Genomic DNA, 21414 nt, shown 5'->3' with positions numbered 1-21414 from the left:
CGGAAGATCCCGAGGGCGGTTAGCAGACTAACACGCCACCTAGCAGCGGTGGTGGGCGGCATGTGAACAGCTATGCCAAAATTTCGCTTTACCGTTTATTGTAAATTAAGTGTACTTTTTTCTTCGCAACTTTTATTCCTTGCTTATTGCATTGGGAGCAGAATGGGCATGCCTATTGTATACGGGGTGAACACGCACAATAGGGTGACAGATATGTTGAGAATTTGTGCAGGGTCAGTGTACAAGTTCCAAAAACTCCTGGTCGTGCCTCTAGGAAACTAAGGGGCCAAATAAATAACTTTCCAGAAAATGCCATCATCATATCCAGAATTCGATGGAGTGATTTTTTAGCTTCGAAGCATTTCATGAACGCCGGTCCAGAAAACACCTAGCTTTATTATTCTCAAATAAAAGGAAGCACCAACCGTTTCAGAGAAGTGTGTCCCCGCAAAATATTTCCGAAGCGAATGATTTCCATGGAACAAAATGAAGTACACAGTGCTCTGTGCTCACAAATGTACCTTTCCTGATAGTAATATATCAGATTGTGGACACATTATGGTATCCAACATTTTCTCTAAAAGGTTTATATTGCGCATCTGGGACATGATCAAGATTTTGAAAATATTACGCCAAAAAGTACTACCCAATCATCCAGATCAGGGAACATTTACAAGCTTTTCTTCAACTGCCGCAAGGAACTCGCTTCTGAGTGTCATTATAGAGTAAGTTTGGTTTTGTTTGGTTTATTGGGTTATAACGTTCTAAAGCGATTAAGGCTATGGAGACGCCGTAGTGGAGGGCTCCGGAAATTTCGACCACCTGGGGTTCTTTAACGTGCACTCACATCGCACAGTACACGGGCCTCTAGAATTTCTCCTCCAAAGAAATTCAACTGCCGCGGCCGGGATCGAACCCGCGTCTTTCGGGTCAGCAGCCGAAATAAGTGTTTGAGTGAAGCCAAATGTTTCAAGCGGTAAAAACTATAATTTCCATTTACACTGATATTGAGCTTTAGCATAAAATATTGTCATGGGGAGACTAATGCCAATGTAAGCAGTATTTACACTCAAAGCGCTTCACTTCTGGCCCATCCTCGCCTCAGTTGGGAAAAAATGTTTGAGTGGAGTTTCTTCGAGAAGTCAGTGAAATGGCAGTAATTTCCTGCGGAAATTTACGGCAACTTTATGATATGCTACATTCTAGGTTGCAGTCGTCAGTGAGCACCTGTCACGTAGCCTCTCAATTATTTCGATGGATGAATTGCTACAGCCCATGATGAAGAAATCCAAAGCGAAAACGTCAGCTTATTGCTGCATGATCACGATATCATGTTTCATAAGGAGGTCGAAGCTCACAGGTAAGGGTCGATGCAATCATCCTCAGAGACGAAATTTCCGGTGTCGTAAGATGAACAATAGAAAGACAAGTACTTTACGCCCCAGAAACCCCGTTACCAAACTGTGGTCTCGGTCACGTGATGAAAGCATGCCTGGTGCCTTTCTGCTCTTTTCCTTTGCAGCTCCTTTTGTGTGTGAGTTCTTATCAAGAAGACAGAGCGATAAAACGTGTCCTGAGCGCTCGCAATTAACGAAGTCAATTTCCGTTTCTGAAGAGAGGATTGCGAACACATAGTCCCTTACAATGCCTTTTTCATGACTTCTATTTCTCCCTGTTTAACTTAAACTCAAAGAATTATTGCTTTATTAATACAATTATAAGCATAGGTTGGAAAATTGAGTCTTTTGCTTCTAAATACACTGTAAATTATTTTTCGCCATTGTCAAGTATACCCTTACAAAACCCATCGCTTTTGTGAAAACGGTGTTTTCATAAGGTTACATACTTTTTGCACTACGCTTTAGTAACTATAGTGTTAAAGTGGTCCTTTTGCATAGTACGCCTTTTGAGATTGTTGAGGTACAAGGGTGTCTCTGGTATATTGCGTAAAACTTTAATTGATATGGTATGACCAGTGAACAGTTTTCATTGTGATTCACACGAGGATGACGCCAAGCATCAATGGCAGCGACCTCCGCCCCATTTCCTAAACTACCTGAGAACAAACACAAAGTGAAGTGTGTACTCTGTACTGTGCACGGTCTAGGTTGCGGCGTACGGTTTCATTCGGTTCTTCAATACGGCCTTCGCTGGAGAGCGGAGACCGCTGCATAGAGGTCATGGCCGCGGTCTGGAATCTTTGTAGATTAGTGTATAGTTGCCTTCATAAATGCGTTGCTGAGTGGTGCCGTCCGGTGTGGGAAGATGTTTTAACGCGATAGCGTTTAAGACACCGCTTCCCAGAAAATACTGCTTCGACGTTGTCGGCGTCGTCGGCATCGTGGGCGAAAAATCACCAGCATAACTCTAGCAGGTCACGCCTAGAGGCAGGTGGGTAACTTAGGTCACGTGACCGTATGGCTTCATCATAACCTACCGACCGGATAGTGAGCAAATTTCACATATTGGCAAGGGGAAGTTAAACTATCGGCCGGTCGCCCAGGAACAGGAACCTGGGCCGCACAAGGCCCATTGTTGGCAGCATTTGCCATCGCAGGGCAGCGGCGCATCGCTTAACCGCGACACCATTCCGTCAGGAGCGGTATGAGGACTCCCACGGATCGATCGAATATAAAGTAGAGAATGGATTTTTGCATATTTGACTATTTACTTATTACGCTAAAAGGTCGTATATTTAAGGCGGCGCCTAAATGTCCCTAGATTGGTGATTGAGAGCTTACAACAGTTCCCACAAAGTGTGGTCCACCAGTGGTGCGTCGAACGTTGGCAACAGTGATGCGTGTGCCACCCCCGATAATGTCATATCGCTGTGGGTGGAATGACCGGAATAAAGTAAGTGGAATAAAGTAGAGAATGGATTTTTGCATATTTGACTATTTACTTTGTTGAGGATTTTGCGGGGTCGCAGCGGAGCGCCAGACAGAGACGACCAGCGTGGCAGGCTTCTAGTTCCGGACTGCCCGTGCCGGGCGTGCGCCACGAGCACGCGCTGTCCGACTTTATTCTCTTTCTAGCGCGCGCTGTAACGCCGATCTTAGCGCCGGCGCTTTATAGCGTCGCCGGGCGCTATAACTTATTACGCTAAAAGGTCGTATATTTAAGGCGGCGCCTAAGTGTCCCTAGGTTGGTGATTGAGAGCTTACAACAGTTCCCACAAAGTGTGGTCCACCAGTGGTGCGTCGAACGTTGGCAACAGTGATGCGTGTGCCACCCCCGATAATGTCATATCGCTGTGGGTGGAATGACCGGAATAAAGTAAGTGGAATAAAGTAGAGAATGGATTTTTGCATATTTGACTATTTACTTATTACGCTAAAAGGTCGTATATTTAAGGCGGCGCCTAAGTGTCCCTAGGTTGGTGATTGAGAGCTTACAACAGTTCCCACAAAGTGTGGTCCACCAGTGGTGCGTCGAACGTTGGCAACAGTGATGCGTGTGCCACCCCCGATAATGTCATATCGCTGTGGGTGGAATGACCGGAATAAAGTAAGTGGAATAAAGTAGAGAATGGATTTTTGCATATTTGACTATTTACTTATTAGGCTAAAAGGTCGTATATTTAAGGCGGCGCCTAAGTGTCCCTAGGTTGGTGATTGAGAGCTTACAACAGTTCCCACAAAGTGTGGTCCACCAGTGGTGCGTCGAACGTTGGCAACAGTGATGCGTGTGCCACCCCCGATAATGTCATATCGCTGTGGGTGGAATGACCGGAATAAAGTAAGTGGAATAAAGTAGAGAATGGATTTTTGCATATTTGACTATTTACTTATTACGCTAAAAGGTCGTATATTTAAGGCGGCGCCTAAGTGTCCCTAGGTTGGTGATTGAGAGCTTACAACAGTTCCCACAAACTGTGGTCCACCAGTGGTGCGTCGAACGTTGGCAACAGTGATGCGTGTGCCATCCCCGATAATGTCATATCGCTGTGGGTGGAATGACCGGAATAAAGTAAGTGGAATAAAGTAGAGAATGGATTTTTGCATATTTGACTATTTACTTATTACGCTAAAAGGTCGTATATTTAAGGCGGCGCCTAAGTGTCCCTAGGTTGGTGATTGAGAGCTTACAACAGTTCCCACAAAGTGTGGTCCACCAGTGGTGCGTCGAACGTTGGCAACAGTGATGCGTGTGCCACCCCCGATAATGTCATATCGCTGTGGGTGGAATGACCGGAATAAAGTAAGTGGAATAAAGTAGAGAATGAATTTTTGCATATTTGACTATTTACTTATTACGCTAAAAGGTCGTATATTTAAGGCGGCGCCTAAGTGTCCCTAGGTTGGTGATTGAGAGCTTACAACAGTTCCCACAAAGTGTGGTCCACCAGTGGTGCATCGAACGTTGGCAACAGTGATGCGTGTGCCACCCCCGATAATGTCATATCGCTGTGGGTGGAATGACCGGAATAAAGTAAGTGGAATAAAGTAGAGAATGGATTTTTGCATATTTGACTATTTACTTATTACGCTAAAAGGTCGTATATTTAAGGCGGCGCCTAAGTGTCCCTAGGTTGGTGATTGAGAGCTTACAACAGTTCCCAAAAAGTGTGGTCCACCAGTGGTGCGTCGAACGTTGGCAACAGTGATGCGTGTGCCACCCCCGATAATGTCATATCGCTGTGGGTGGAATGACCGGAATAAAGTAAGTGGAATAAAGTAGAGAATGGATTTTTGCATATTTGACTATTTACTTATTACGCTAAAAGGTCGTATATTTAAGGCGGCGCCTAAGTGTCCCTAGGTTGGTGATTGAGAGCTTACAACAGTTCCCACAAAGTGTGGTCCACCAGTGGTGCGTCGAACGTTGGCAACAGTGATGCGTGTGCCACCCCCGATAATGTCATATCGTTGTGGGTGGAATGACCGGAATAAAGTAAGTGGAATAAAGTAGAGAATGGATTTTTGCATATTTGACTATTTACTTTGTTGAGGATTTTGCGGGGTCGCAGCGGAGCGCCAGACAGAGACGACCAGCGTGGCAGGCTTCTAGTTCCGGACTGCCCGTGCCGGGCGTGCGCCACGAGCACGCGCTGTCCGACTTTATTCTCTTTCTAGCGCGCGCTGTAACGCCGATCTTAGCGCCGGCGCTTTATAGCGTCGCCGGGCGCTATAACTTATTACGCTAAAAGGTCGTATATTTAAGGCGGCGCCTAAGTGTCCCTAGGTTGGTGATTGAGAGCTTACAACAGTTCCCACAAAGTGTGGTCCACCAGTGGTGCGTCGAACGTTGGCAACAGTGATGCGTGTGCCACCCCCGATAATGTCATATCGCTGTGGGTGGAATGACCGGAATAAAGTAAGTGGAATAAAGTAGAGAATGGATTTTTGCATATTTGACTATTTACTTATTACGCTAAAAGGTCGTATATTTAAGGCGGCGCCTAAGTGTCCCTAGGTTGGTGATAGAGAGCTTACAACAGTTCCCACAAAGTGTGGTCCACCAGTGGTGCGTCGAACGTTGGCAACCGTGATGCGTGTGCCACCCCCGATAATGTCATATCGCTGTGGGTGGAATGACCGGAATAAAGTAAGTGGAATAAAGTAAGTGGAATAAAGTAGAGAATGGATTTTTGCATATTTGACTATTTACTTATTACGCTAAAAGGTCGTATATTTAAGGCGGCGCCTAAGTGTCCCTAGGTTGGTGATTGAGAGCTTACAACAGTTCCCACAAAGTGTGGTCCACCAGTGGTGCGTCGAACGTTGGCAACAGTGATGCGTGTGCCACCCCCGATAATGTCATATCGCTGTGGGTGGAATGACCGGAATAAAGTAAGTGGAATAATGTAGAGAATGGATTTTTGCATATTTGACTATTTACTTATTACGCTAAAAGGTCGTATATTTAAGGCGGCGCCTAAGTGTCCCTAGGTTGGTGATTGAGAGCTTACAACAGTTCCCACAAAGTGTGGTCCACCAGTGGTGCGTCGAACGTTGGCAACAGTGATGCGTGTGCCACCCCCGATAATGTCATATCGCTGTGGGTGGAATGACCGGAATAAATTAAGTGGAATAAAGTAGAGAATGGATTTTTGCATATTTGACTATTTACTTATTAGGCTAAAAGGTCGTATATTTAAGGCGGCGCCTAAGTGTCCCTAGGTTGGTGATTGAGAGCTTACAACAGTTCCCACAAAGTGTGGTCCACCAGTGGTGCGTCGAACGTTGGCAACAGTGATGCGTGTGCCATCCCCGATAATGTCATATCGCTGTGGGTGGAATGACCGGAATAAAGTAAGTGGAATAAAGTAGAGAATGGATTTTTGCATATTTGACTATTTACTTATTACGCTAAAAGGTCGTATATTTAAGGCGGCGCCTAAGTGTCCCTAGGTTGGTGATTGAGAGCTTACAACAGTTCCCACAAAGTGTGGTCCACCAGTGGTGCGTCGAACGTTGGCAACAGTGATGCGTGTGCCATCCCCGATAATGTCATTTCGCTGTGGGTGGAATGACCGGAATAAAGTAAGTGGAATAAAGTAGAGAATGGATTTTTGCATATTTGACTATTTACTTATTACGCTAAAAGGTCGTATATTTAAGGCGGCGCCTAAGTGTCCCTAGGTTGGTGATTGAGAGCTTACAACAGTTCCCACAAAGTGTGGTCCACCAGTGGTGCGTCGAACGTTGGCAACAGTGATGCGTGTGCCACCCCCGATAATGTGATATCGCTGTGGGTGGAATGACCGGAATAAAGTAAGTGGAATAAAGTAGAGAATGAATTTTTGCATATTTGACTATTTACTTATTACGCTAAAAGGTCGTGTATTTAAGGCGGCGCCTAAGTGTCCCTAGGTTGGTGATTGAGAGCTTACAACAGTTCCCACAAAGTGTGGTCCACCAGTGGTGCGTCGAACGTTGGCAACAGTGATGCGTGTGCCACCCCCGATAATGTCATATCGCTGTGGGTGGAATGACCGGAAGAAAGTAAGTGGAATAAAGTAGAGAATGGATTTTTGCATATTTGACTATTTACTTATTACGCTAAAAGGTCGTATATTTAAGGCGGCGCCTAAGTGTCCCTAGGTTGGTGATTGAGAGCTTACAACAGTTCCCACAAAGTGTGGTCCACCAGTGGTGCGTCGAACGTTGGCAACAGTGATGCGTGTGCCACCCCCGATAATGTCATATCGCTGTGGGTGGAATGACCGGAATAAAGTAAGTGGAATAAAGTAGAGAATGGATTTTTGCATATTTGACTATTTACTTATTAGGCTAAAAGGTCGTATATTTAAGGCGGCGCCTAAGTGTCCCTAGGTTGGTGATTGAGAGCTTACAACAGTTCCCACAAAGTGTGGTCCACCAGTGGTGCGTCGAACGTTGGCAACAGTGATGCGTGTGCCACCCCCGATAATGTCATATCGCTGTGGGTGGAATGACCGGAATAAAGTAAGTGGAATAAAGTAGAGAATGGATTTTTGCATATTTGACTATTTACTTATTACGCTAAAAGGTCGTATATTTAAGGCGGCGCCTAAGTGTCCCTAGGTTGGTGATTGAGAGCTTACAACAGTTCCCACAAACTGTGGTCCACCAGTGGTGCGTCGAACGTTGGCAACAGTGATGCGTGTGCCATCCCCGATAATGTCATATCGCTGTGGGTGGAATGACCGGAATAAAGTAAGTGGAATAAAGTAGAGAATGGATTTTTGCATATTTGACTATTTACTTATTACGCTAAAAGGTCGTATATTTAAGGCGGCGCCTAAGTGTCCCTAGGTTGGTGATTGAGAGCTTACAACAGTTCCCACAAAGTGTGGTCCACCAGTGGTGCGTCGAACGTTGGCAACAGTGATGCGTGTGCCACCCCCGATAATGTCATATCGCTGTGGGTGGAATGACCGGAATAAAGTAAGTGGAATAAAGTAGAGAATGAATTTTTGCATATTTGACTATTTACTTATTACGCTAAAAGGTCGTATATTTAAGGCGGCGCCTAAGTGTCCCTAGGTTGGTGATTGAGAGCTTACAACAGTTCCCACAAAGTGTGGTCCACCAGTGGTGCATCGAACGTTGGCAACAGTGATGCGTGTGCCACCCCCGATAATGTCATATCGCTGTGGGTGGAATGACCGGAATAAAGTAAGTGGAATAAAGTAGAGAATGGATTTTTGCATATTTGACTATTTACTTATTACGCTAAAAGGTCGTATATTTAAGGCGGCGCCTAAGTGTCCCTAGGTTGGTGATTGAGAGCTTACAACAGTTCCCACAAAGTGTGGTCCACCAGTGGTGCGTCGAACGTTGGCAACAGTGATGCGTGTGCCACCCCCGATAATGTCATATCGCTGTGGGTGGAATGACCGGAATAAAGTAAGTGGAATAAAGTAGAGAATGGATTTTTGCATATTTGACTATTTACTTATTACGCTAAAAGGTCGTATATTTAAGGCGGCGCCTAAGTGTCCCTAGGTTGGTGATTGAGAGCTTACAACAGTTCCCACAAAGTGTGGTCCACCAGTGGTGCGTCGAACGTTGGCAACAGTGATGCGTGTGCCACCCCCGATAATGTCATATCGTTGTGGGTGGAATGACCGGAATAAAGTAAGTGGAATAAAGTAGAGAATGGATTTTTGCATATTTGACTATTTACTTTGTTGAGGATTTTGCGGGGTCGCAGCGGAGCGCCAGACAGAGACGACCAGCGTGGCAGGCTTCTAGTTCCGGACTGCCCGTGCCGGGCGTGCGCCACGAGCACGCGCTGTCCGACTTTATTCTCTTTCTAGCGCGCGCTGTAACGCCGATCTTAGCGCCGGCGCTTTATAGCGTCGCCGGGCGCTATAACTTATTACGCTAAAAGGTCGTATATTTAAGGCGGCGCCTAAGTGTCCCTAGGTTGGTGATTGAGAGCTTACAACAGTTCCCACAAAGTGTCGTCCACCAGTGGTGCGTCGAACGTTGGCAACAGTGATGCGTGTGCCACCCCCGATAATGTCATATCGCTGTGGGTGGAATGACCGGAATAAAGTAAGTGGAATAAAGTAGAGAATGGATTTTTGCATATTTGACTATTTACTTATTACGCTAAAAGGTCGTATATTTAAGGCGGCGCCTAAGTGTCCCTAGGTTGGTGATAGAGAGCTTACAACAGTTCCCACAAAGTGTGGTCCACCAGTGGTGCGTCGAACGTTGGCAACCGTGATGCGTGTGCCACCCCCGATAATGTCATATCGCTGTGGGTGGAATGACCGGAATAAAGTAAGTGGAATAAAGTAAGTGGAATAAAGTAGAGAATGGATTTTTGCATATTTGACTATTTACTTATTACGCTAAAAGGTCGTATATTTAAGGCGGCGCCTAAGTGTCCCTAGGTTGGTGATTGAGAGCTTACAACAGTTCCCACAAAGTGTGGTCCACCAGTGGTGCGTCGAACGTTGGCAACAGTGATGCGTGTGCCACCCCCGATAATGTCATATCGCTGTGGGTGGAATGACCGGAATAAAGTAAGTGGAATAATGTAGAGAATGGATTTTTGCATATTTGACTATTTACTTATTACGCTAAAAGGTCGTATATTTAAGGCGGCGCCTAAGTGTCCCTAGGTTGGTGATTGAGAGCTTACAACAGTTCCCACAAAGTGTGGTCCACCAGTGGTGCGTCGAACGTTGGCAACAGTGATGCGTGTGCCACCCCCGATAATGTCATATCGCTGTGGGTGGAATGACCGGAATAAATTAAGTGGAATAAAGTAGAGAATGGATTTTTGCATATTTGACTATTTACTTATTAGGCTAAAAGGTCGTATATTTAAGGCGGCGCCTAAGTGTCCCTAGGTTGGTGATTGAGAGCTTACAACAGTTCCCACAAAGTGTGGTCCACCAGTGGTGCGTCGAACGTTGGCAACAGTGATGCGTGTGCCATCCCCGATAATGTCATATCGCTGTGGGTGGAATGACCGGAATAAAGTAAGTGGAATAAAGTAGAGAATGGATTTTTGCATATTTGACTATTTACTTATTACGCTAAAAGGTCGTATATTTAAGGCGGCGCCTAAGTGTCCCTAGGTTGGTGATTGAGAGCTTACAACAGTTCCCACAAAGTGTGGTCCACCAGTGGTGCGTCGAACGTTGGCAACAGTGATGCGTGTGCCATCCCCGATAATGTCATATCGCTGTGGGTGGAATGACCGGAATAAAGTAAGTGGAATAAAGTAGAGAATGGATTTTTGCATATTTGACTATTTACTTATTACGCTAAAAGGTCGTATATTTAAGGCGGCGCCTAAGTGTCCCTAGGTTGGTGATTGAGAGCTTACAACAGTTCCCACAAAGTGTGGTCCACCAGTGGTGCGTCGAACGTTGGCAACAGTGATGCGTGTGCCACCCCCGATAATGTGATATCGCTGTGGGTGGAATGACCGGAATAAAGTAAGTGGAATAAAGTAGAGAATGAATTTTTGCATATTTGACTATTTACTTATTACGCTAAAAGGTCGTGTATTTAAGGCGGCGCCTAAGTGTCCCTAGGTTGGTGATTGAGAGCTTACAACAGTTCCCACAAAGTGTGGTCCACCAGTGGTGCGTCGAACGTTGGCAACAGTGATGCGTGTGCCACCCCCGATAATGTGATATCGCTGTGGGTGGAATGACCGGAAGAAAGTAAGTGGAATAAAGTAGAGAATGGATTTTTGCATATTTGACTATTTACTTATTACGCTAAAAGGTCGTATATTTAAGGCGGCGCCTAAGTGTCCCTAGGTTGGTGATTGAGAGCTTACAACAGTTCCCACAAAGTGTGGTCCACCAGTGGTGCGTCGAACGTTGGCAACAGTGATGCGTGTGCCACCCCCGATAATGTCATATCGCTGTGGGTGGAATGACCGGAATAAAGTAAGTGGAATAAAGTAGAGAATGGATTTTTGCATATTTGACTATTTACTTATTACGCTAAAAGGTCGTATATTTAAGGCGGCGCCTAAGTGTCCCTAGGTTGGTGATTGAGAGCTTACAACAGTTCCCACAAAGTGTGGTCCACCAGTGGTGCGTCGAACGTTGGCAACAGTGATGCGTGTGCCACCCCCGATAATGTCATATCGCTGTGGGTGGAATGACCGGAATAAAGTAAGTGGAATAAAGTAGAGAATGGATTTTTGCATATTTGACTATTTACTTATTACGCTAAAAGGTCGTATATTTAAGGCGGCGCCTAAGTGTCCCTAGGTTGGTGATTGAGAGCTTACAACAGTTCCCACAAAGTGTGGTCCACCAGTGGTGCGTCGAACGTTGGCAACAGTGATGCGTGTGCCACCCCCGATAATGTCATATCGCTGTGGGTGGAATGACCGGAATAAAGTAAGTGGAATAAAGTAGAGAATGGATTTTTGCATATTTGACTATTTACTTATTACGCTAAAAGGTCGTATATTTAATGCGCGCCTAAGTGTCCCTAGGTTGGTGATTGAGAGCTTACAACAGTTCCCACAAAGTGTGGTCCACCAGTGGTGCGTCGAACGTTGGCAACAGTGATTCGTGTGCCACCCCCGATAATGTCATATCGCTGTGGGTGGAATGACCGGAATAAAGTAAGTGGAATAAAGTAGAGAATGGATTTTTGCATATTTGACTATTTACTTATTACGCTAAAAGGTCGTATATTTAAGGCGGCGCCTAAGTGTCCCTAGGTTGGTGATTAAGAGCTTACAACAGTTCCCACAAAGTGTGGTCCACCAGGGGTGCGTCGAACGTTGGCAACAGTGATGCGTGTGCCACCCCCGATAATGTCATATCGCTGTGGGTGGAATGACCGGAATAAAGTAAGTGGAATAAAGTAGAGAATGGATTTTTGCATATTTGACTATTTACTTATTACGCTAAAAGGTCGTATATTTAAGGCGGCGCCTAAGTGTCCCTAGGTTGGTGATTGAGAGCTTACAACAGTTCCCACAAAGTGTGGTCCACCAGTGGTGCGTCGAACGTTGGCAACAGTGATGCGTGTGCCACCCCTGATAATGTCATATCGCTGTGGGTGGAATGACCGGAATAAAGTAAGTGGAATAAAGTAGAGAATGGATTTTTGCATATTTGACTATTTACTTATTAGGCTAAAAGGTCGTATATTTAAGGCGGCGCCTAAGTGTCCCTAGGTTGGTGATTGAGAGCTTACAACAGTTCCCACAAAGTGTGGTCCACCAGTGGTGCGTCGAACGTTGGCAACAGTGATGCGTGTGCCACCCCCGATAATGTCGTATCGCTGTGGGTGGAATGACCGTACACTCTGCGTTTAAGCTAACCATGACCCGGGACCGTGAAGCATCAGTGCTGTAAACACATTTAAGCATGCGTTCCACAGCGTGAAATGAGTCATCGACAAGATCATCGTGACGTCCATCGACCATCGACATGCTGTACTGCGTCAACAGACGTTTGCGGGAAATAGCCGACAACTATATGGCACAGTTTGGTGGCGTGGACGTGATTCTAAATGGGGACATGCGACGGCATGCCTTGAGCCCCTCAGGACTGAGCAGTAGGAGAGGCCGAAGCTAAAGCGACCCGAAAAAGACGCAAAGATGCAGTCGTGCGGGCAGCAGAATCGAAACCAGGGCGTAGAAAATGCGAATGGCAATCGGAGGCGAGATGGTTTATTAGCTTCTGTTACAGGGTTGTTCCATCACTTGGTGGTAATCGCCTGCTAACCTCTGCATCGCGTCCTCTTATTACAAACTATCCCAACAACGCATCTGTTTGGAGTTCACGAAACACCTTTTCATATACCTTGTGGACGGTGCAAATCTTGCTCAGTGCTATTTGCTAATGTTGTCGAATGAAACAAATATCCTTGCACTTCCGTGCTTTTGTTTAACTTAACAATGTAGCAATGTATTTTTTTCATCTCAGTGGAGACGGTGGGAGTGATTTTACTCTGCACGAACTTGGATGGTATGCATAGAACAATTACGATTACTTCCGACGATTCAGGAGCAGTCGTGAGCATTCTCTTCCACGATTCGAAAACATACCTGGTGTGTGCGCCTCCAGAACTGCAGCTTATTACGTAGTTGCTACTGCATTATCATGAGGAAGCTTAAAAAGAAGCTGGCACTATGGTTTATGAGTTTTAAGGTTCCAAATTGACTCATTCTATGTGAGGCGCAGTAATGAGAGCTCTGGATAATTTAGACCACCTGGTGGTCATTAGCGTGCACCGCTAAGTACATGATTCTGTAGTATTTCGCCTCCATCAGAATGAGACCGCCGCGGCCGGGATAAAACCCACGTCTTTCGGGTCAGAAGCCGAACACGACAACCACTGAGCCACCGCGACGGCTATGGAACCATAGAATAAAGAAAAAAATTTCGATGTAGGAATAGCAATACAAAATCAAGGAGCAGTGAAGAACATTACTGCTCTTAGCTATATATCTTCACACTTTTATGGTATCTGATACTATATTTTTTGCATTGTGCAGTAAACTTCTCATTTGCCCACCTATCACACTAAGGTCATCACAGTAGTCAAGTAGTATTGTGCGCTATGGACATGTGGCCACGCCAGTTGTTTAAGTGTTCATTCCTAACTCAATATGACTGCTGTAAAACTACCCGCTTTCTAATCCACGTGTCTAAACGGCTAAAATCCAGTAGTGGTGAAATTTGTATGCGCAAAGAAATTGAATCTCACTTTGTAATGTAAGAGGACATCTATTCCTGCATATATATTCGGTCCAGACAGCACTGTCAAATGACATCAACAGTCCAAATACAACTCGAGAAAAAAGCTGCAAATCACTTAGAATGAATCCCACAGCAAGTGCGGTGCAGTGATTATCATGACCTGGAGGATGATCGCCTTGTATCTTCGAGCACGGCATTCTTGGGCATAGCCGATGGATGGGGATTGACCACAACGTACGGTTTATGCCACTGGCCGTAGGGCATCCTCTCAGGGCCATGTGCCCCTTCATTGATGAATTCTATACGACTATAGGATGTTCCTTCAAGCAGGTGTGGCTGCCTTTCCCTCTAAGCCCCTTGTTTCTTTCTTTATCAAGATGAAGATAAAAAGCAGAACCTAGTGCAGTGAAAATAAAACAAGCAAGCGAATTCGCAGAAAATTCATCATAAGACAGTGCCACCCGGTGGCCCCAGGTAGCACCAAAAGAGAAGAAGGTTAAGGCTTGCACACGCGCCCTGGGGGCTTTTCTGGCAGTGCTGCCCTTTGCAACTGCACCAGAGCCTGAGCCATGAGCCTATACTTGCTACAGCGGACTATGAGAACCTAAAATTCCCACGGAACGATCGCTTATTCACTTCAAGGCAACGTGAGGTTTCCAAGACACTGCTGCGCTCCAGGATTTCTCGTCTGAACCTTTATTTATGCCGTTCTGGTTTCCCGCCGTAAAAACATATGTACTTCATGGGGGGACGTTGAATCCTTAGACCATTTCATGCTCTCCTGCCCGCGGTTTGGACGACAGTGAATTAAGTATTTGCAGATTCTTCTCGCTCAATTAGGGCTGCCGTTTACTCTTCCTGTCTTCCTCCTTCAGTGCAAACGTCAAAGAGCAAGCCCTTTCAATGGCGAGTCAGCTTCTTCACAGGCATATTATCGAGACCAGGAGATTTTTACGTTCGCCCTTCTTTGCTTCTATTTTCTCTCGAAATCTGTTTATTGATGCTTATTATTTTTAAATAATTTCTTCTAAATCTCACCTCTTCGTTTCCTCGATTTTCTTTCCAATTACCTGAAAGTATCTCAAAATTCATTGTTAGTTTTCCCAGATTCCGCAATTTTTATTTATGAGCTACTTAAGATAAGCCTAAATGAATTTTTATCTTGTTTTAATGTGCACCAAACCCTGGCCAATCCACCACCATGGGTATATTCCAGCGCGTCATAGGCAACAACAACAATAACGCAGCCGTTGAACCGTGTCTCAGTCCTTAGTTCCATGACAATAGAGATCAGGCAGACATCACTGAAAACAAAAACATACTTGCGGCAGCAGTTTGACATCCTTGTGGGATGTTTTTTTTTCTGTTTGTCATATCAGCCCGGGAACTCATGTCTAATCAGCCTGGGAATTATTTTTCTTTATATTGAAGGTGTCTTCTAGTAATATAGTATACTATAACACTTCAGAATGAACTAAATTTGGCACAGAACTTCAGTAATGATTTAGTGCATCTCAGTTGTTTAAAAGTTATCAAGCAAGAGGTGCAGCTTTTTCTGCCATAAATTTTAAAAATAGTAGACGGCAGTAGTGCTGGTACCTACAGCAAGTGTGAAAGCTCTAATTTTTATTTTATTGTTTTTTTTTCTTTCCAGGCGAAGTTGTTAATTCTGCGCATTAGCTTAGATCTTGAAGTTGCGGATGAGCGCTTGCGCTTTGTAGAAAAAGAAAAAAATTATTCCTCTCGCTGAAGCTGTTCAGGGCGCAGCGACCATTAAGGGTGCTACTGGCAGACTTTAACAAAGACCTTACATGCTGTGCTAATGAGTGAAATTGTTCTGATATTTGATAGTTTAGCAATACTTGTGAATTAGCTAGATTGTGGTTAACAACTTTGCAATGAAATAACAGCCCGGAAAGATGCACTCAAATGCCGATAAAGACGAGGAAACGCGCGATTAATTAATTCAACTGATGATTGGTGCACTCGTAGCATCCCCATCTTTATTAATTGGAATCATTTTTTCGACTTTCTAGTCATCCGGGTGTCTTGACGATGAAAGAGACTCGCTGAACATTACACTGAATTATGTGGTGGAGAATTCCGCGAGGCGCTTTAAAAAGTTCTTGAATACATCATCACGACCGCTGGATTAAATTTTAACTTTTTAAGCGTTTAAATTAATCCTAAGAGTGGTTTTTATGTAATAACGAAAGGCGTCCACTTGAAAATAAGTCTGCAGCTGCCTGTTCGTAATAAAGATATCAGTTTTTAGATTTTCGAAAGCACGTTCACTCTCACTGAAGTGCCTCATATAATTTTGGCCCGTATCTCGCGCCATTCGAAAACCACGCTCCTTATGGAGGGCACAGAGTGACATCAATGAAATCATTTCTCCCCATGACGTACATACCACATGGCAATCTCTGCTCTGCCCATTCTTTACTGCTCCCCGCTCTTCGCCTCTCTGCTACTGCAGTACTAGTGCGGCAGAGATTGCCGCGCTCCCTGCAGGATGAAGGTCTATTGTACATGGGGGTTTAACGTCCCAAAGCAACTCAGGCTATGAGAGACGCCGTAGTGAAGGACTCCGGAAATTTCGACCACCTGGGGTTCTCTAACCTGCACTGACATCGCACAGTACACGGGCCTCTAGAATTTCGCCTCCATCGAAATTCGACCGGCCGAAGGATAACAGCATTTTCGAAAATGTGGAAACTCATGACTATCGAGAGGCGATGTATCTGAGGCTACGTATTACTAGAGGCTACACATTACAAGAGGCTACATATTACATTTGAGAGGCTACATATTACTAACAAGAGGCTACATATCTGAAATTGATAGCGCCTATCTAAAGTAGTTTAATGTTAGCTACTAGAATTTGGTTAGTTTACTAGTTTACGCGTTGATAGCACCACACTTGACCGTTTTCGTTCGATGTTATATGAAACTAGTTGGGACGATGTGCTGTTTTTAAAAGACGTGAATGAGGCGTATAATGCATTTTTTGTTCAAAGTTAAAACTGTCTATGATAAATGTTTTCCACTAGTCCGTTCACGCAAACACAATCCAAAGAAGCCGTGGGTTACGCAAGAACTGCTGCGCAAAACAAGGACCAAAGAAAAAATGTTTGCGCAATTCATGAAATCCCGGGAGCCTTCCAAGCTTGAGAAATATAAGAAATATTGAAACCAGCTGAATAGAGAATTGCGAACTGCTAACCTAAGCTATTTTAGTAATGCGTTTTCAGTGGGGTCCAATAGATGTGTTCACAACCAGTGGGACCAACTGAACAAATTACTAAATCGAACCTCAAAAACAACTATTACGACAATAATGAAAGATGGTATATCAATATGTGGGGAGGAACTGTGTAATAAATTTAATAATTACTTTGTTAACATAACCAAAACGTTATGCTGTCCCTCTTACACACCTGTGGGTTACGCGTATAATGTACCATGCATTCCGGAATCCCTGTTCATGTATCCCACTGATGAAGTTGAAATAATGACAGTGTTTAGGAATCTAAGAAATAGCAGAGCTGAAGATATAGATGGCTTTAAGATCAAACCCTTCAAATCTGTAGTTGACGTACTAGCTCCAATACTAATGCATATCTATAATCTAGCCATAGAATCTGGCGTGTTTCCAAAAGAAATGCAGGTAGCAAAAGTGGCTGTCATTCACAAAGGTGGTGCTACCTCAGATATGGCTAACTGCAGGCCTATTTCCATTCTTTCGATATTATCCAAAGGGCTGGGAAAGATTATTGATGTGAGAATCAATACTTTTCTAATCAAACATTCAGTTATATCAGACAGTCAGTTTGGTTTCAGAAAACAAAGGTCCACGAAAAACGGCACTAATTAAACAAAAAGAAATAATAATAAATGCGCTTGAGGAAAAGCTCCTTGTACTAGCAATATTTGTTGATTTTTCCAAAGCATTTGACCTGCTTAATCATGCTTTACTGGTACATAAGCTCAATAACTACGGAATTAGAGGTAACAGCTTATCTCTAATTGAATTATATCTGAAATATCGTAAACAAATGGTCTCCCTTAATAACACTATATCAACCTCGCAAGCTATCCTCTCTGGTGTACCACAAGGCAGCATTCTGGGCCCCCTATTATTTTAAGATTTACATTAATGATATGTTTTCTGCTCGCCTTCCTGCAACATAATAGCGTATGCAGACGACCTCACAATGCTTTCCTTAGGTAACACAGAAACAGACCTGCTAGAACACGGCAATAAGTTCTTAGAATTCCTGCGTCAATGGTCCTTTAAGAACTACCTGAGGGTAAACATCACGAAGACCAAAGCAATAATATTCCGAGCTAAAAACAGAATGGTGCGTGCAAACTTTGACCTTTGGTTAGCAAACAAAAAAATTGATGTCGTGCCAGCTGTGAAATGTCTTGGTGTTGTTTGGACCGAATCACTTAATTGGGATAAACATACTGAGAATATCTGCGCTAAAATAAACAAGATTCATGGCATCCTATTCCGCCAGAGGCACACACTTCCGCCTAGAGTTAAAATATTAATTTACAATGCATTTATTTTGCCACATATAACTCATGGTCTCATGGTCTGGGGGACAACAACCAAGCAAAACCAAATGAAAATTCTAATGGCGCAAAAACGAGCAATTAGATTAATAGCTAATGTGCCGTGGTGTACTCATACGGGTTCCTACTTTGCAAGGTGCAGTATTATGAAAATCTCAGAGTTATTCTCATTCAAGTTAATCTCTATGTATAAAAATGCTTTTTCAAATAAGAATGATCTCTTCTTATCAAGTTTCAACCTCATTCGTTCGATTCCATCTTATAACACACGGAACAAAATGTCATGGTCCGTACCTTTCTGCCGCACTACATACGGTAAGGAGTCACTGACATATAGTCTACCACACTACCTCAATATTCTGCACAAGAACAACATCATGCTTGAAAAGACTTCACGGCATAAATTAATAACACTTATTCCTTTGTTTGAATGTGTTCCTTTGTTTGAATGCGCATCATTTTGACATCATGATTAGAACATATATATATAGCTTTGTGTATCTTCTTTCTACTTGATTTGTATGTCGGTTGATTATAAATGCGTTTCCTGTACATAAAAAATTTGAGCTGTTCCTTTTGTCCAATAATGTCGAGTGATAATAGAGGCATAACATCATGCAAATGTTAGTGTGGCTGTATTTTCTTTTGTGCTTGTGAGTGCGCACTTCCACTGCTGTTGTGATTAGCTGCCAGGCGATACCGCCGGCAGAGGGCGCAGGGTGGCCCTCAAGCTGCACCAACGCAGCTTTTTGCCTTGCGTCCTCTCTCCCCTATTACTAATGTAACCTTGTGATAATTAATAAAGATGTATGTAGATGTATGTTAACGACATTCGCTTGGTTAGAATACCGCAATACGATTTTCTTTACATGAGAAAGCCTAAGTTAGTGGCGGGCTTCTCTCCAACACATATTACACATATACAGCGTCTTTTTATGTTAAAGGCCTAAAATTTAAAAGTAGAAGCTAGCTTGCTTTATCGTTATTTTAGCTGTGGCGCTAAATGGGAGCTAGGGCGGCAACAGGCTAGGAGATGAAATTCTTCAGTTAGATTCGTAATTAACTAGGTACCCCCTTTGACAAAAATAACCCAGCAAGAGGTTCTTGATTCTCAAACGTATAACGGAGCATTTACAGCAGCCCTAAATACCGAATGGTGCCATAAAGTAAGGACAAGGTCTGACCTTTCTTTACACAGAATCAGAGCTTAAGGGCTGTGATGAGTGCTTCGCTACGCGGCTAAGAAAAGAACCACCTGTGCCTGGTTACTTTCGGCAGACTAGATTAATTACGGTTTGTGATTTTCATAGGGGGAGCATATTTGATTCGGCGCAAAATTTTCGCCAAAAACTTGTAGCTCATTATAAGACCAAATAAAACGCACCCTCGGTAGGCAAATTTACGCCGCAGCACCGCCGCATCGAGCGTGTCTATCGTCGTTCACTTCTCCCTGCGATTTTCGTCATTTGAGGAACAAGCGTATGTGCTGGTGGTATCGCTGCCAGTTTCGCTTCGCTCCACGAGCTGGCGCATTGCTCTCCCTTCGGAATTCAGTGCGTGCTGCCACTGAGTTCGCAATCTGGTCCCCTATCGAATGCGTCGCCGTTGTTAAATAACCCATAACCGCAGATGTAATGTCCGCCACGTCATGCAATACCTCTCTGGAGACCAAGCTGTGCTATCTTTCATAGGTTGAAAAAAAAAAATCGTTACGAAAAAAAAATAACCTCGTAATTATAAGAAACGAGAATGCTAGTGCACTAGTGAGCGTAACCAAAGCTTCGCTGGAAGGAAATCCGAGAATGTAACCTTCTCTCGTTACACACGAGCGATCTGGCTTGAACCTCAGCCCACACTTACACATAAGGTAAAAGTCCCTTTTTGTACCATGGTACTGGAATCAAGGCGACGACCAAGCGCCGACGCCAACGACGACGAAGCTCTGAAGGCTGCCTACTGACGCTCGTGCTGAGAACTGCTCTATGTGTAACCCTGCCTCTAACCCCGCTGTTTCCCGATTACGTGTGGCCGAGTCTTCGTTGCCGGCGCTGCTCACGTCCCCATAAACCACTTTTCAGTACATGCATTAAAGCATCATAATGTCATTTTCATGAAATGCATAAACAATAACTTCTATTGGAGTCAGCGCTGATGTCAACTTTCTAAAAAAAAACATTAGTTAGACAAGGCAACCCATCAGCAACAGATACTAATCCCGCAAATGTCCTTCAGACGGAGCATGATCTGGCTAAAATGTGGTCTGGGGGAAACGACAAGCTCAGCATTGCGTTACAACATACACGTTCTTCACAGACAGTGGAATCTAAGTAGCAAATCATGTCATTTGGTTGGTGGACAATTTCATTAGCCATAAATTATCGCTCGCTGTGTGGGAATTCAAAAACAAATATCATTTTCAGTCTCCCTTGTAGAACGTTCGAAAAGGAAACAGCACTTTTGCAGCATACTGAGTAGTACACCATGGTTTTCAAAGCATAGAACAGAAGGAAATTTAAAGAAAAAAGTAAAATATAGTCTACACGGTGCCATGTTTTAGCGAATAGAGCTTCTGTGTCGCCTGTGTAGCGAGTTTTTATAAAAGGAGAAATCGGCATTTTAAGCACCCGCGTTAAAACCTCACTGGAGCTGGATTTAGCTTTGATATCAATTAATTGTATAGATTTTTCAGCGAAAAAAATAAAAGTATTCAATAAAAGAGCGAACTCTCAAAACGTACCCCGATGCATTACCTCTTGAATAAATTCCAGTAAAGAGGGGCTTTCGGTAAAACTGAAAACACCGCGGCGTTGGAAAGTAGGTTTGCAAAGTTAACTTGTACGAATGCTCCAATAATGGGATGATAGCAGTCACGAAAACAGAAGCTGGCAAAGAATGCCCCGTTAAGAGATGCGCCAAACCGAGCTCGTCAGAAGATATAGAAATGAAAAAGTTTCTTCGCTGGACCAACTCGAAACTGGAGGGCCACATAAAAGTCCCCCATGTTCAGCGAAATCCTTAGATGCAGTGTTTAACGCGTTATAGTGCCTAAAGTACACAATGTATATTTACTTGCCATAAACATGTTTGAAGCCTTGGCAGCACCATAAATTGAAAATCGATGTGGAACAAAAGTCTTAGTACAGCTTTGAAAGGCTGGGAACCACTCCCTTAAGTAACATGCCCTTGATTTAAGTGCT

This window comes from Amblyomma mixtum, chromosome 8 (genome assembly GCF_055824585.1).
Source record: "Amblyomma mixtum isolate Tamu chromosome 8, ASM5582458v1, whole genome shotgun sequence".
Taxonomy (NCBI): domain Eukaryota; kingdom Metazoa; phylum Arthropoda; class Arachnida; order Ixodida; family Ixodidae; genus Amblyomma; species Amblyomma mixtum.
The sequence above is the reverse complement of the archived record's forward strand: the minus strand, read 5'-3'. Positions refer to the sequence as shown.